The 16,633-nt window shown below is 50.0% G+C and overlaps 1 long non-coding RNA gene across 1 annotated transcript in view; it reads left to right on the top strand.

Moving 5' to 3' along the window:
- The window catches only part of LOC142283810 (uncharacterized), a 177,638-nt gene extending 164,594 nt beyond the window's left edge, over positions 1-13,044 (top strand). The window contains exons 2-3 of the long non-coding RNA XR_012745406.1: positions 10,623-10,777; positions 12,470-13,044. This is a non-coding gene — a long non-coding RNA (uncharacterized LOC142283810). The remainder of the gene's footprint in view (positions 1-10,622; positions 10,778-12,469) is intronic.
- The last annotated feature ends 3,589 nt before the right edge of the window (positions 13,045-16,633 follow it).

Below are 16,633 nucleotides of genomic sequence, written 5' to 3'. Positions count from 1 at the left end.
TGGGCCCCGGCCAAGGGACAGGAGAACTGACGAGGCCGAGTGGGCCCCCCCGGCTCTCCAGGGCCCCGGCATTTGCCCGGGTTTGCCGGGTGCTGACGCCGGCCCTGGGGGCTACATTGATTGAGACACTGTTAACAGAATAGAATCCTTAGAACACCTATACTGTTAATTGTGGCAGAGCACAGAGCCCTCGTCTTATCTGCTTCGCTAGGTACTCCGGCAGTCTGCAGGTTTCTTCTGGCAAGTGGCCAGTTGTAGGCTGGCACCATGCAGGGGGTCACTGGGTGGTCTAATGACATCACTGCATGACACTGCCTTTGTTGTCCCACTGTCGAGCAAAGTACATATGACAGAGGACACCGTGGATGGGAATCCAAGATTAGATGTAAGTTGTTTGTTTTTTTTTTTAAAAAAAAAGTTTCTATATTATTGATCCTGAAGGTCAGGGGATGGGGCATCATCCTAGTAATGAGGGGCTGTAGGGGATTTCATACTGTACATGAGGACCTATGGATATCATTGTCACAGGTGTGTCAGGGGTGACAGACAGTCATGTGGTTTCTGGCAGTAGAAGATCACAGCGTTTCACTGTGCAAAATGCTCCCTGACTTTTTGTTGCTCATGCTGTTAGTATTCATTGTACTATGTAGCTTTCCTGCTAGATTTTCATCTATTCCTCTTTAGGACCCATGGTAGCTAAACTTCCTTCCAGCTGCTGATTATTACCACCCTTGTGCATAAATACTCCCATCTTCCCTGGCCTTGTGCTGGTGATATTATTCAATTCATGCAAGCTCTGGTTACAAGCAGGCGGCTTGTACTCCTCGGTGGTATCGTTGCTGAAGCTTTGCTGAACTTCTGAGTCATCTGTGAATAAGTACTTCATACATTTTTCCCTGTGTGTCCTACTTGTGTCTTCCTTTAGCATTTAATGGGGTTGAAGAAGAGCTCATCCCACTTGGTCCCTATATAGAATCCAGCACTAGGGATATCTAGGGTCAGGTATCCTACTTGGCGCATAGGTGAAGTGTAGGGCCACAGAGGTGGCACTGGTATTGTGTAGGACACAAATTTAGTATACTATTATTGCACAAGACACAGAATGGGCATTATTACTGTTTCTCTCATTGGTTATAGCACTATATGGTTTCTGTAGTAATGCAGTGAGCCAACAATGTCTGTGTGTGTGAGTGCAGGGACCTGATTTGGACGTAAGTGGTCACGGTGGTCTGAACTGAATGGAAGATTAATAACTACGAACAGTGAGCGCATCGTGGGTGTATATAGTCATGGCTGAAAGTGTTGGAACCATTGAAATTGATCCAGAAAATGAATGATTTCTCACAGAAAATTATTGCAATTACACGTTTTGTTATACACATAATTATTTCCTTTGTATATATTAGAACAAAGCAATAAAAAACCTAAAAAAAAATTGCAAATTGGACATAATTTCACAGAAAACAAAAAATGGGCTGGACAAAAAAGTTGGCATCTTTCCAAAATTGTGGGTAAACAACTTTGGTTCAAGCAAGTGATGCCCATTCAAACTCATCTGGGGCAAGTAACAGGTGTGGGCAATATCAGAATCACACCTGAAACCAGATAAAAAGGGGAGAAGTTAACTCAGTCTTTTCATTGTGTGTCTGTGTGAGCCACACACACTAAGCATGGAGAACAGAAAGAGAAGAAGGGAACTGTGTGAGGACTTAAGAACCAAAATTGTTGAAACATTTCAACAATCTCAAGGTTAGAAGTTCATCTCCAGAGATCTTTTTGTTACTTTGTCAATGGAGCACAACATAATCAAGAAGTTTACAACCCATGGCACTGTAGCTAATCTCTATGGATGTGGGCTGCAGAGAAAAATTGAAAGGTTGCAACACAGGATAGTCTGGATGGTGGATAAGCAGACCCAATTAAGTTCTATAGAAATTCAAGCTGTACTGCAGGCTCAGGGTGTATCAGTGTCAGCGCAAACTATCCGTCGACAGTTCAATTAAATGAGAAGCTATCGTGATTGACCCAGGAGGACCCCACTGCTGACATAGAGATATAAACAAGCTAGACTGCTGTTGCCAAAATGTACATGAGTAAGCCAAAATCCTTCTGGGCAAGTGTCTTGTGGACAGATGAGACCAAGATAGAGCTGCACATCATTCTACTGTTTAGGCTGGTTTCACACTACGTCTTTTTAACATCCGTTGAAAACGTTTTTTTTAGCGGACAAGCGGATCCAGTGCAAATGCGTTTTCATTTCAATGCATTTGCAATGGACTCGCGTTAACATCCGTTCACCTGCGTTTGCGTGCGTTATAGTGAGGATCCAGTGACTTGCAGTTTTTTAACATGTTTCAAAAACGCTACTTGTAGCGTTTTTGAGCTCCGTCCAAATACTGCAAATTGCTGGATCCTGACTATAACGCACGCAAACGCAGGTGAACGCTGGCGTGCTGATAGACAGGATCCTGCTTTTGTACTGAGCATGCCCAGAAAGTACTGAGCATGCCCAGAACCAGTCTCGCGTGATCTGTCTCTCTCTCCTCCTCCCTCCCTCACCCTCTCTCTATCTGTCTTTCCCCCTTCCTCCCTCCCTCCCTCTCCCCCACCTGAGAGCTGCGGACACTCGTAACCAAGGTAAATATCGCGTAACCACTTCTCTTAGTTACCCGATGTTTACGTTGGTTACGTGTGCAGGCAGCCCGGCTCCTAGCAGCTGCAGACACTCGTAACCAAGATAAATATCGGGTATCCAAGGCCGATGTTTACCTTGGTTACAAGCGTCTGCAGCTGTCAGAAGCCTCCTCCCAGTCTAGTTCCCCTCACTCCCGATCACATGACTCCAATGCCCGCCCCTAAACATCCAGTGCAGGATCCTGCAAAATAACAGATGCGTTTGCATACGTTATTTGCTGTAAAAGCAGGATCCGTACTTCCGCTAAAAAAACGTTTTCAGCGGATGTTAAAAAGACGTAGTGTGAAACTAGCCTTACTGAAAACAGAATGAGGCCTACAAAGCAGAAAACACAGTACCAACAGTATAATTTGGTGGAGGTTCAAATCATGAAATCTGAAGAATGCACAAGGATTTTGTAGTGCTCAGTGTTAGAAAGCTGGGATTGCATTGTAGGTCATGGGTGTTCCAGCAGGACAATGACCCCAAACATACTTCAAGAAGCCCCCAGAAATGGATGTAAACAACGTTTGGGAGAGTTCTGAATGAAGTGTCCAGCAATGAGTCCGGATCTAAATCTCATGGAACACCTCCTGAGATATCTTAAAATTGCTGTTGGGAGAAGGTACCTTGAAATATGAGAGACCTGGAGCAGTTTTCAAAAGAAGAGTCCAAAATTCCAGTTGAAAGGTGTAAGAAGCTTGTTGTCCATTTATGGAGTTTTGTGTGAAATAATGTTCAATTTGACTTTCTCTACTTTTTTGTGTTGTTCCAATACAAACAAAGGAAATAAACATGTATGCAACAAAATGTATAATAGCGCCAATTTTCTGGGAGAAATACTTCATTTTCTGGAACAATTTCAAGGGTGCTAACATTTTTGGCCATGACTGTACATATATGGTTTGCAGAGCACTGGTGTAGAACTGATATTACCATTTATGGGCACAGTATGGTAGTAATATCATTATATGCTGGTAATATTTGTGTAACGCTGGTGGTGAGGGCGGTGAGCAGGAGTGGACCCACTGGACCATGGGGGGATCCAGGCTTACTCTTTCGTTGGAGGGGCTGAACTAAGCGCCCACCACCAGGCAGAACACCAGGTGCCACTCCCAGGGCAGTAACTGGGACTGTGGCAGCTGAGCAGTGCAGGGAGATAGCAGGACAGATGGACACTATGCACAGACAGGACGGACAATGGCAGGTCAAACAGGGCAGAACATGAGGTACAGTCGGAATGGGGACCAGCTGGACAGTCAGGGGTAGGTAAGGAACTTCCGGCATGGGTCAACAGGTTCAGGTCACCAGGCGTGGAACATCTATCAAGGGCATCAGACACAATTGCAGCTGTTACACAGTACACAGCAGGGACATATGTGACGCCCTGGGCAAGCCAGGGGTCACAGGTCACAACATCACCACACACCCCACATTCCCTGCAAGAACACCGTAGTCAGAACACAAACCCTTGTTGCCCTCCCCCAGGGGCTGGTGATCACACCAGGGGGTGGAGCCAGGCGGTTGGTCTCCACCCACCGAGGAGTTCACAGTCCTGGAGGCGGGAAAACGTGAGACTTAGAGTTTGAGTGTTGAGTTGAGAGGAGTGAAGAGCAGTGAAGTGGCAGTAGAGCAACCAAAACTGACTGAGAGCGTCCGGGTGTGTGCCCTGGACGAGACAGCAAGGTTGACAGACGGCGGTGACCGTCTGCAGTGAAGGCTGATCGGAGTTGCCGAAAGGACCGTGGACGGGTGGTGGCCCGGCGGTACCGGAGCGGTACACAAAGTGAGGCCAGCACCATTGGCAGGGGCCTTTCGAATCCCGGCAAGGCTTGGAGTCGCCTTCCAATTTGCCAAATCCGTCTGTGAAGGGGACCTCCTGGGTCTCTAAACAGCAAAGTCCCGATTGAAGGCAAAGGTCCAACCGTGAGAGAGGGACACCGCCACCGCCAAGGCACCAGTACCTCAGGGCCAGCGCCTGCGGGCAAAGAGGGGCTCCTCCGGCCCATATCCAAGCCGGGGAGCGGGTTACCGGTGGGAACCCATCGCTACCAACAACCGTATTTAGGTGCAGGGAAGAGACAGTCACCGCTAACTTGCAGGGAACATCAACACCGCAGCCGTCCGAGGGACCCGTCCAACCAGCCGCTTGTTTACCGTGAACTGTGTCATCATCCTTGGGCTGAGTGAGTACCTCCGTGCCGTGCGGCACAGCACTGCCCCTGCGTCCCTGCACCTCAACAGGCCCCCATAACCCGCCTGTCAACCACCCCTACCCCATCACCGGGCCCCGGGACAACCAACCCCCTACCCACGGAGGGGAGAAATAACAACAAAGCTGCTCCCTGTCACCGCTCCCGGGATCCCCATACAGAGCAGCGGTGGTGTCCACACAATCACCACAACCGTGGGTGGCGTCACGGACATTAATCAAATCCCCCACCAACAACCAGCCCCCTTTCACTCACGGGCGAGGAGCGCCGATCGAGTCCCCGGGATCCGGCTCATCGCTCGAGCCACCGAGCAGCAGTAGCCGCAGTGCAGCGGCGGCCGGGCCCGAGCTGTGGGAGAGCGAAGCGTTGTCACCCTCCTCCCCGCCCGCGACAACTTGGCGTCACGAAGAGGATCCTACCGCTCTGCCGTCTGGTAGAGGTGCGCCTTGTTACTGCCGGAGGTGTCCGGCCGGAAAATTTGGAAAGCCGCCATCTTGGGCGCGAAAAAGTCCCGCTCGAGCGTCTTCTCGAGTAGTGGAGGCGCGAAGGCCAAAACCCCGCCCCGATAGAGGAGGAGCCGGAAAGAGGCTAAGGGGGACAAAATGGCGACTGGTCGCATGTAGCTGCGGCTATACAAGCGAGGACGCTGGGACCCCGCGATTTGCTGAGCCTTGCAAAAAGGATGTCTGTTCCACCTAGCTACGCGGAGGCTACCGAGCCGGTGCCCGGGACAGCGGCATGGCTGAAGGCCCGAACGGCAGGGATCTGCCGACACTACCGGAGCCAGATCTGTAGGCTGATGGAGCAGTGGACCGCGGAGGTGGAGGATGCAGCTGCAGTTGCACGAGTGTATGGAATGGAGGCCATGATGGAGGAGCTGGTGAGTGACCCACGCCCCTGTGTCCCCGAGGGACCGGCCGCTGCGGCTGAGGGACCCGGTCTACCCCTGGCCCCCATGCCGCCTCCGTCCTCCTTGCCCGTGCACCGCGCTGTGCCTGGCCCGTCGGGCGTATTCCCCTTCGTCACGGTGGCCGAGAGAGTAGCGAGCCTGGAAGCTGCAGCAGCTGGCGGCAACCCGCCTGGCGCAGGGACGGACGATAGTGATTCCGGGCCTGACACCGAGCCCGTTTCGGAAGAGGATGAAGGAGTCGTCGCTCTGCATGGCATAGAGGCCACATATATTCCCCGGAGTGGAAATAACGGGTATCGGGCGGCCCTTCCTCGCCGTGCTTGCTATGCACTGGAGGGGCTGGTGCCCGTGTTCTTCCACCCAGAGCCGGGTAGGGAGGACGAAAGTGCACAGTAAAGGCAGCGGAGTACTGTTGCACAGTCCCCGTTGGGACTAAAAGTGTGTTTGTGTTGAAAAGTTTTAAAAGTCTAAAAATGAAAGTGAATGATTACCGAACAGTAACCTGATTGTCTAGCCTACTGATTGAACCGGCCGTTGCTGGCACCGTTGTCCCCGTGGGGACCGTTTAAAAAGTTTTGCATAGTAACTCCTATGGACAAGCCCGAGAACTTGCAGGGCAACCACAAACTCAGTGGCTTGTAAATAAGTTCCGTTACCGTTTCCGCAATTGCCGCCTCCGGAGAGGCAGATTGGAGGGAGGGCCCGCAGTGGAGCAGGCTGGGGCCCAGCCACCACAGGAACCGGTGGCTACCCTCTGGGGGGTTCCAGGGGTTCCCCATGGACGTGGGTCCCCTGGAAAGGACAGATCCCGCTCGGGTAACTTGATGCAGGACTGGGGTCAAGGTGTGCTGCCTGTTTCTTAAGGGCAGCATCAGGGCCAGGTTACTTGGGTGGGTGAGAGCGGAAGCCGTAACCGTTAACCGTTTGAAACCATTTAAGAAAAGTGCCTCCCGATGTGGGATGAAGTTAGTATATTTGTAAACCTGTTTACCGTTTTTCTTATCCTTTTTCAGGAGAATAAAACCGGTGTTGGACGGGCAGCCCGAGGATGGTCTGCGTTTTGCTAAGGGGGAATGTGACGCCCTGGGCAAGCCAGGGGTCACAGATCACAACATCACCACACACCCCACATTCCCTGCAAGAACACCGTAGTCAGAACACAAACCCTTGTTGCCCTCCCCCAGGGGCTGGTGATCACACCAGGGGGTGGAGCCAGGCGGTTGGTCTCCACCCACCGAGGAGTTCACAGTCCTGGAGGCGGGAAAACGTGAGACTTAGAGTTTGAGTGTTGAGTTGAGAGGAGTGAAGAGCAGTGAAGTGGCAGTAGAGCAACCAAAACTGACTGAGAGCGTCCGGGTGTGTGCCCCGGACGAGACAGCAAGGTTGACAGACGGCGGTGACCGTCTGCAGTGGAGGCTGATCGGAGTTGCCGAAAGGACCGTGGACGGGTGGTGGCCCGACGGTACCGGAGCGGTACACAAAGTGAGGCCAGCACCATTGGCAGGGGCCTTTCGGATCCCGGCAAGGCTTGGAGTCGCCGTACAATTTGCCAAATCCATCAGTGAAGGGGACCTCCTGGGTCTCTAAACAGCAAAGTCCCGATTGAAGGCAAAGGTCCAACCGTGAGAGAGGGACACCGCCACCGCCAAGGCACCAGTACCTCAGGGCCAGCGCCTGCGGGCAAAGAGGGGCTCCTCCGGCCCATATCCAAGCCGGGGAGCGGGTTACCGGTGGGAACCCATCGCTACCAACAACCGTATTTAGGTGCAGGGAAGAGACAGTCACCGCTAACTTGCAGGGAACATCAACACCGCAGCCGTCTGATGGACCCGTCCAACCAGCCGCTTGTTTACCGTGAACTGTGTCATCATCCTTGGGCTGAGTGAGTACCTCCGTGCCGTGCGGCACAGCACTGCCCCTGCGTCCCTGCACCTCAACAGGCCCCCATAACCCGCCTGTCAACCACCCCTACCCCATCACCGGGCCCCGGGACAACCAACCCCTACCCACGGAGGGGAGAAATAACAACAAAGCTGCTCCCTGTCACCGCTCCCGGGATCCCCATACAGAGCAGCGGTGGTGTCCACACAATCACCACAACCGTGGGTGGCGTCACGGACATTAATCAAATCCCCCACCAACAACCAGCCCCCTTTCACTCACGGGCGAGGAGCGCCGCTCGAGTCCCCGGGATCCGGCCCATCGCTCGAGCCACCGAGCAGCAGTAGCCGCAGAGCAGCGGCGGCCGGGCCCGAGCTGTGGGAGACCGAAGCGTTGTCACCCTCCTCCCCGCCCGCGACACATATATACAGTGGATCCTTGGATTACTAGCATAACTGGTTCTGGGAGTGTGCTCTTAAACCAAGTTACTCTTATATCAAAGCAAATTTTCCCATAGGAAATAATTGAAACGCAGACAATTCGTTCCACAACCCAAAAATATTTATACAAACTTATTACAGTAATACACAATAATGAACTGTATTCATATAAAATTATTACAGTACATTAATACAAAATACTGTACAGTAAAAAACATAAAGCAAATTAAACTGCACTTTAGCTTACAATAAAATTGTTGGTGCGCGAGAGGTACAGTATAAGCAATGTGCTGTACTGGTTAGCAGAAAGGACAATACTGTATCCACAAATGCAAATTGATAGAAATGCTATATAGTATATACTGTACTGTGCAATGGTACACTGTATACAGTACATATGAACAGAAAATTACCTCCACAGCGGGTCAGAGCGCAGTGAAAGGATGGAACTGGAAGTGTACATGGTGGGAATTTGCTCTTCTTTCAAAGTATTGCTCTTAAACCAAGTTACAAATTTGTAAAAAGTTTTGGTTGTCTTGCAAAACGGTCTCAAACCAAGTTACTCTTAAACCAAGGTTCCACTGTATAAGATTATATCAGCATAAGTACATTTTTTTAAACACATCCAATTGTGGAACTTATTATTATTCCAAAATCTATTGCTTAAAATGAACTTTGTTTGTGGGACAACCCCTTTAAGATAACAGATAAAAAAAACTGCAGACGCGTGAAGGCAAATAGTCCATGAGCATGAAGAGAATTACAATTGTTTGAGTTTGACTCACGTGACCAGGATGTTTTTACGGTCTTGGAAGGATGTAATCTCTATTTATACACTGTCATTTTCATCACCAACTGAGCTCAGTAATAATCACCAGTTCTTATCCTGCAGATTGTCTCCAGTCCTACAGTCTGATTGACACTTTTAAATAGAATATTAAATGCAATGAATTTATGATGGGAAATGGCCTTGTACATTGTACATGTTTACTGTTCACATCCCTGGGATAGGTCTTTACTAACTAAAATACAAAAAGTTAATCAAACTAAGTAACTCAGAGAGATGGCAGCATTATATTTGAAAGCGAATCAGAATTTATGCCTGGTCCTTGGCCCCTAGGCAAAGGCCCAAGTTAAGGATGACACAGTGACAGATATACATGTCAGGGTAGAACTCAGTAAACTGGTTTATTCAAGGATTAAAGGTAACCTGTCATGCGAAAAAATACTATTAACCTGCAGATATGGGATTGATCTGCAAGTTAGTAGCACTCTGAACCTGCACTGAGCTGGCACACTGAACCCGCTGCCCGGAGGAAAAGAACTTTAATCCTCCCGACAGTGTTTTAGTCCTAAGGGTGGCTCCGGAGCAGGTTGAGTCACCACTCTGTGTATCGAGTGTGGTGGCTAACGATATATCGTCGGGGTCATGTCGTTAGTGACGCACATCCAGCGCCGTTAGCGACATCGCAGCGTGTGACACCAAGGAACGACGATCAACGATCGCAAAAATGGCAAAAATCGTTGATCGTCGCTCCTTTTCATAATATCGTTGGTGGTGCATGCCGCTGGTTGTTCGCCCTTCCTGCGGCGTCACACATCGCTATGTGTGATGCCGCAGGAACGACGAACATCTCCTTACCTGCATCCACCGGTAATGAGGAAGGAAGGGGGTGGGCGGCATATTCCGGCTTCTCATCTACGCCCCTCCTCTGCTATTGGGCGGCCGCTTAGTGACGTCGCTATGACGCTGAACGCATCTCCCCCTTGAAGGAGGGATTGTTCGGCGGTCACAGCGACGTTGCTGAAAAGGTATGTGCGTGTGACGCTGCCATAGCGATAATGTTCGCTACGGCAGCGATCAACAAATGTCGCACGAACAACGGGGGCAGGGTGCTATCGCACACGACATCACTAGCTATCGTGCTAACCCTTTAGACTGGGTTTGCACAAATATCAGCATTCTGGGTCCATGCGCATGAAAATAGCACATGCTGCGATTCTTTAAAGGTCCATTTGGAAAATCCCTCTGTGACTCATGTGTAGTAGCCCGTCCCATTGGCTCCCATTACTCAGTGTGCTGTATGTGTCCAGGGTGTTGCACAAACGGACACTACACTAAATTAAAAAACGGCGGTAGGACATAGTCTAAGAATGCATTGTTCCAAAATCGATTAATAACCCTTGGAAACAAACTCCATTAATTATGAAAAAGATGAAACATATCTCAGAGGTTCATTGCTTTTGTAGAGACTTTTCCTATCGACGGACATTGAACTGGTAAAACATTCCACAGATTTCTTTAGTATGGCATGTCTTGTGTAAAAAAAAACCTTACACCTTGAATATGTGGCAGTGGGCTTCTATTTTCCTGACACAGGCCTATACTTGTTCCATTTGCTTATTGCATAATATGTGAGTTGTTTACTGCTGAACCATCATCGTTCTTATGTCTTCTTCGTGGGAAATTTCTTGATGTGACAGGTTTGTATGTCATTTCCCAGGAAAGAAAATGAGCTAACCAAAACTGCTGTAGGGCAACCTAAGAGGCGTCAATGAGACAAGTGCTGGAAAAGAAATCCTGAGTGAGCTGCTGCTGAACCCGGACACTCCTCTTCATGACTGATGGAAGTCATTACGAGGTCGATGCAAATTTCAGGTATTTTTAGAAATGAGAAAAGAGAACAGTTGACCATTGTAAACGATCACTGGATATATTGTTTTCTTATTGAATGGAAAGGGATTTACCTTGTAATTACATTTCACAATATAAAATTGGACAGCGCGCGTAATTTTTCATTGTGAAATATAACTACCCTCTGCTGCTTCTTTTGCACCCCCTCACCTGATCACTGTTGGTATGGCTGATAACACCCTCCTTTATAACGTGTATTTGGCGGGACAGCAATTTTGCCTTTCAGCTTAGAGAAATTCTCATCTACTAGGTCTACTCTGATCTGTTTGTTTTTTTATTGCTTTCTTTTCACTTCTTTGAATGTTCTCTTCATCCTCTTCACTGTGATGTCCTGCCATGGATCTTCCTTTTCAACAGATGTGATTTTGGATTGAATAGCTCAAGCACTATGGTCTTTCTGCCGTAATCTACAAGTCCTGATTCCACAGCCTTCTCCAACATGGAAAACAAGCCTCTAAAATAACACTGCATGGCCAAATAGTTGTTTGTGAAAGTTGTGACTATAATTTTGCTTTGATGACATGATTGAAATGGTGATAATTCAGATTACTTAATCCTTATCTACACGTACCTAAAGGGAACCTGTCAGGTGCAATATGCACCCGGAACCATGAGCAGTTCTGAGTGCATATTGGTAATCCCTGCCTAAATGTCCCTGTATATGTGGCGCCCCTAACCTGGTCAGGCACCACTGAGTACTGCACCCATGCTGGGGGCGGTACAAAACAGGTAATCCAGAAGGCTGACTGGGGTGTGGTTGCACAGGCACATAGTAACCAGGTCTCCCACATTGACCTTTGAATGGACCCCTAGGGAATCCAGGAGGGGGCGTGGCCTCCATCTCCACTCAAGGGGTGTGGTAGAGAGGCTGGTTGCTAAGGTGCGGAGGCGGGCACAGAGGGGAGGGAGCAGTGAGCCAGTCAGTCAGTGAAGCTCAGGGAGAGCAGTCGCAAGGAGGAAACCTGGAGGCTGTCACTAGTCAGACACCGCATTGAATAGCATGTCAGCACGCCCCTGTGGGTGCACTAACATGCTAAGAGGGTGGCTAGTCAAGGGAAGTAATGCCATCACGACTGGTCCCTGCGCTCATTAGCTTATTATAAAGAATCTTTAGAAATTATTTTCCTAAAGATCCCTTTATCTATGATAGTGTATACAGAGACTATTAGGCAGGGATTAGCAATATGCACCCAGAACTGCTTGTGGTTCTGGGTGCTAATTTTGTCTAAAAGTGACTCTATTTTGTTACATATTGTCACGCTCCCCGGGCCCCGACGCCGTTCCCCACTCACCGCTCCGGCCCCCGGGTCCCCTGCCTCCAGCCACACGTCCTCCTCGGCACCCTCCAGGCTCCCGGGCTCCCATTCCCAGCGCTCCTCTGCGACCCAGGACACCCTGTCTGTCTCCCCTGCATCCTCGGCACCGCTCCCTGCTCTGGCCTCCGGCACCCGGGCATCGCGCATGCGCATTAGGGCGTGCACGCGGTCTCTGACCTCCTCTTAAAGACCCAGCACTCCTAAACAGGATATTGCATCAGTCAGGGTCAGGTATATTAGGAGCTTCCTGCCTCTAGGGCGTCGCCTGTTCTACGAGTTCTGTAGCTAGGAGTTCAGGTCCCCTTTGCTGTGCCTCATTCTCACTTTATGTCTTCCACAGAATCAGTTCTACCAAGCAAACCTGGTCCTGCCCATAACCTGTCCGAGTGGTCTTACGGGGAATGTCAGCTGAGACGCCACCATCCTCTGCAGTCTGAACCTGCCTTCTACCCTCGGCTTCACCTGGTGACCTCAGCCTCCTCTACCGGTTGGACTCTGCTCACGTCTGACGTCTCTACCTGCCACCGTCATCACACCTGGCACCAGGAACTCTTTGTCCCCAGGGACTTCCTCATTCCAGCTTCCGGAAAGGACTCTGACTTTATCCCGCTTAGTGCTCCGGCAACCGTGCACCTAGGCCCTCTGGTGGGGTGACCGGACAGTCCCTGTATAGGGGTTAGCTCTGTGTTGCTTCACTGGGGGAGTCCGGTGCACGGCCCAGAGGATCCACCACCCGGGCGTAACACATATGTCTCAATGGATTTGCATATGGTGCTATATGTTTCTTCTATGAACAACTTTGTATATAAATGTAATATCTATATATTTTTGTATTTATGTGTATATTTTCTTCATTGCAGCACCTCGGTGATGAAGATCGTTATTGGTTGAAATGTCGATCTTGTCGCACTCTCTATTGGCATTTTGTCATACAGTATGTTCTCTACTACTTGCTTGATTAAAGTTTACTCTCTGTATGAAATAAGAGTACAGAGTGATTATCTACAGACTATTTCTGAAAATGGCAGTATTTTTTGTGCTATTTTGTGGAGCTTGCAACTCTTGTGCAAAAAAAATCACAAAAATAATTCTCGAAAGAAAACAAGACCATCCTTGACTTTTTGCCAAACTCCTGAATTTTATGTCTTTTATTCTTTTTTGTGTGCAAAACAGCTAATACTGTAAAACAAAAAAGGAATGTGATTTAAAACTCCCCACACATGATGGATCAGGACCTATACAGTGCCTTGCAAAAGTATTCATACCGCATGAACTTTTACACATTTTTTCACATTACACCCACAAAATTAAATGTCTTTTATTGGGATTTTATGTGATATACTAATGTATGGGGGTGCAGGGCTCTGCCTACCCCAGACCTGCAGACTGGCTATGACCTGTAGTTCTACTATTTGTATTATGTCATTTTATTGTTTGGCCACAAGGTGGCCATGGTGTGCCCAGCTGCTTTCCTGGTCCTTTGGGTTAGGTAGGGGAGTCGGGTGGAGCAGGGTGATAAAAGGAAGCTGCAGGAGAAAATTGGGAGGAGAATCCCCGAGAGGAGTATGTGAACACATCTGTGAGAGGTGTGAAGTGGAGGCCTGACCTCAGTGAATTAGTGGGCCCTAAGGGCCAATCCTGGACCGGCGGAACGAGGGATCCTTATACTGAAGGATTGTCTGAACCTCATCCCCTGCTGTGGGTACTGTCCGGCCGGTCGGGAAGGCGACCGTTCCCCTGCTGCGGATACTCAAAGAACCCTCCTGGTGACTGACGGTCAGTTACGCACTCTGGAGAAGGGTACATCTGGTCCCGGCTGGAGCATAGCCAAAGACGAATATGCTGTAAGTCCCTTCCAGGCAGCATGCAAGTCCCTGTGGGTGTGATGGAAGGGCTTAGGAGCTACAATGACTTGTCCCATGCTAATGTGATGTCTGTCAGGGGGATGAGAGACCTAGGAGTGCCCGAAGGTACACATGTGCCAGGGACGTGGCTGGCCGCCAAATTATACAGAGTAACTGTGGATGTGAAGTTTATAAAGTACCCCTGTGGGACCAAATCCAGTTAGTAAAGAAAGTTTGTTTAAAAGAAATCCCCGTCTGTGTTTCTTCCTGTCCCAGAAGAATGATGAGATGGCGAGTGGAAGACATGACTACCCCCCTTTCATTGGAGCTCAGACTGGGAGGCATAGATTTGACCGCCGGCCGTGCTGTGGCCTGGTAACCCCTGAAACCACGGTCACTACTACCTGCCAGCCTGGCTTCAACACTAAGGCTATGTGCGCACGTGTGCGTAATTCATGCAGTTACGCTGCGCTTTGTAGCGCAGCGTAACTGCATGCGTCCTGCGTCCCCTGCACAATCTATGGAGATTGTGCAGGGGCCGTGCGCACGTGGCATATTAGAACGCAGCACTTCGGCTGCTGCCCGAATCGCTGCGTTCTAAGAAGTGACATGTCACTTCTTCCGTGCGCTTTGCCGGCAGCCCATGCTCTGTCTATGGCAGGAGCTGCAGGCAGAGCGCACGTTCTCGCCGGCACCATGCGCTTCAGAACGGAGCTTTTCAGCTGCGCTCTGAAGCGCACCTTTTCGGTGCAGTGCAGAGTGCACACGTGCGCACATAGCCTAACACAAAGTAATAATTATTTGTTAAGTTGAAAGGAAATGATACATGGTTTTCTAAATATTTTAAAAATATAAATTTGTGATCTGCATTTGTAATCAGCCCCCTGTAGTCTGATACCCCGAAAATATAATCCTGAGTGATCAATTGCCTCCAGACATCACCTAATTAATAAACTGAGGCCACCTGTGTGGTGTTCTGTGAAGGTTTGTTTTAGAACATTAGGGATCAAGCAGCATCATGAAAATCAAGGAACATACTAGACAGGTCAGGAATAAAGTTGTGGAAAAGAGTAAAGAGTTGGGCAGGGTCATAACTACCGCGGTCGCAGCAGTCGCCATCGTGACCGGACCCGCAAGGTTAAAGCCCACCCTGTAGATAAACAGACGGCTTCTGTCAGTGAAAGAGAAGCTGCTCTGGTTCTGCACTCTCAATAGAAGCGGCTGGGCAGCACTGAGCCCCGCCCCCTCCAGCCACTGTCAGTAACGTGAGTCTCCCTGGCTCCGCGCACGATGTACAGTGTGCTGCCAGTCTTTGCAGAAGATAAAGCTGGTGAGGGCCAGTAGTGACGGTCTTGACTGGCACGTAAAGTTTGTGAGGCAGAACTTTTAGTGTACTTCGTCGTCCCGGAAGCACAGGCAGAGCTCTACCTTCCTCTCCCGCTCTCTGTTCAGTCACCAACAGCGTCTGTTTGTTTATTTACTTATGTGCAATTGGGACGCCTTGGCGCCGCGAGGTGGTCACAGAGAAACAATTCACTCGACATAACACCGTCCCACATCAGGTACCATCTGCCACAAAATCCTAGCCACCCCCCCTCAGGGTAAGAAGGACACACCAGTGGGCAGGACCAGGCGGATTGGGAGCTTCCACCTAGGGGTCTTGAGGATCCGGGGGCGGGAACCAGTCAGTTGAGTTCAAATTCAGATCTGGAGTAGTAAGGAGTGGAAGTGCTGTTAGGAGTCAAGGCTGAGCCTAGTGAAGGGTAGCCAGTGTAGTGGCTCTGGTCTACTGGCTAGGTGGCAAGAAGTTGACCGTGTCCGAAGGCGACAGGAGTCCGGTTGCGGGAAATCTAAAGTGGACCGGGGTAGGGTTGGAGCCCGCTGGTACTGACAGCAGAGATCCGGTCCGGAACCGTGCATAGGCGGGGTACCTGGACCCTAGTTAGAAGACGGTTGCAAGCCCCTTCTTTAATTAACCAGGCCCAGAGCAAGGTTCCAGACGTTGTTCCAAAGTGTGAGCCCAGATAGAGCAAAACGGCAGCCCACCGGGGGATAGGGTATCCGCAAACACCCACTGAGATCCCAAGGGTCAGTTTTCACTGGCACGACTCCCAACCAAAACAGCACCGGGAGCGGACTTCCCCGTTCCATGCGAGGTTGTCCAGAATTGAGAAAATTACAAAGTGCCGGAGGAAGGGACATTGGTACACCAGCTGGGTGTGGGACCCGAGTACACCCGGACGCGGCAGCCGGTCACTGACACCTTGTTTTACCAGCAGACTTGTGTGCAATTATTCCACAGCGAGTACACCAACATCCCCCGGTCCGGCCCGGCGCACCACCTCCGGTATACATCATCCCCCATGTTCTGGACACTCAGCCTCGGGGCATCCACCCTTACCCACAGAGGGGTCAAACACCTAGCTGCCACTCCACTGCCCGCTCCGCAATAGCAGTGGTGGTACTCCATCTTACCACACACCGTGTGTGGCGTCACGAAGAATCTACAACAATCCCCTGTACATACTACAACACCTTTTTATTTGAGTGTCTGCACGACCTCCGGGTCCGGAGACCCCTCGAGCCACTGCGGATCCGGATCTGAGCAACTCGGCTGCTGATGTGGGGGCGGCACACAATCATGCAACCATGTGGAGAAG

Source organism: Anomaloglossus baeobatrachus, chromosome 2, assembly GCF_048569485.1.
Source record: "Anomaloglossus baeobatrachus isolate aAnoBae1 chromosome 2, aAnoBae1.hap1, whole genome shotgun sequence".
Taxonomy (NCBI): Eukaryota; Metazoa; Chordata; class Amphibia; order Anura; family Aromobatidae; genus Anomaloglossus; species Anomaloglossus baeobatrachus.
The sequence above is the reverse complement of the archived record's forward strand: the minus strand, read 5'-3'. Positions and strand labels throughout refer to the sequence as shown.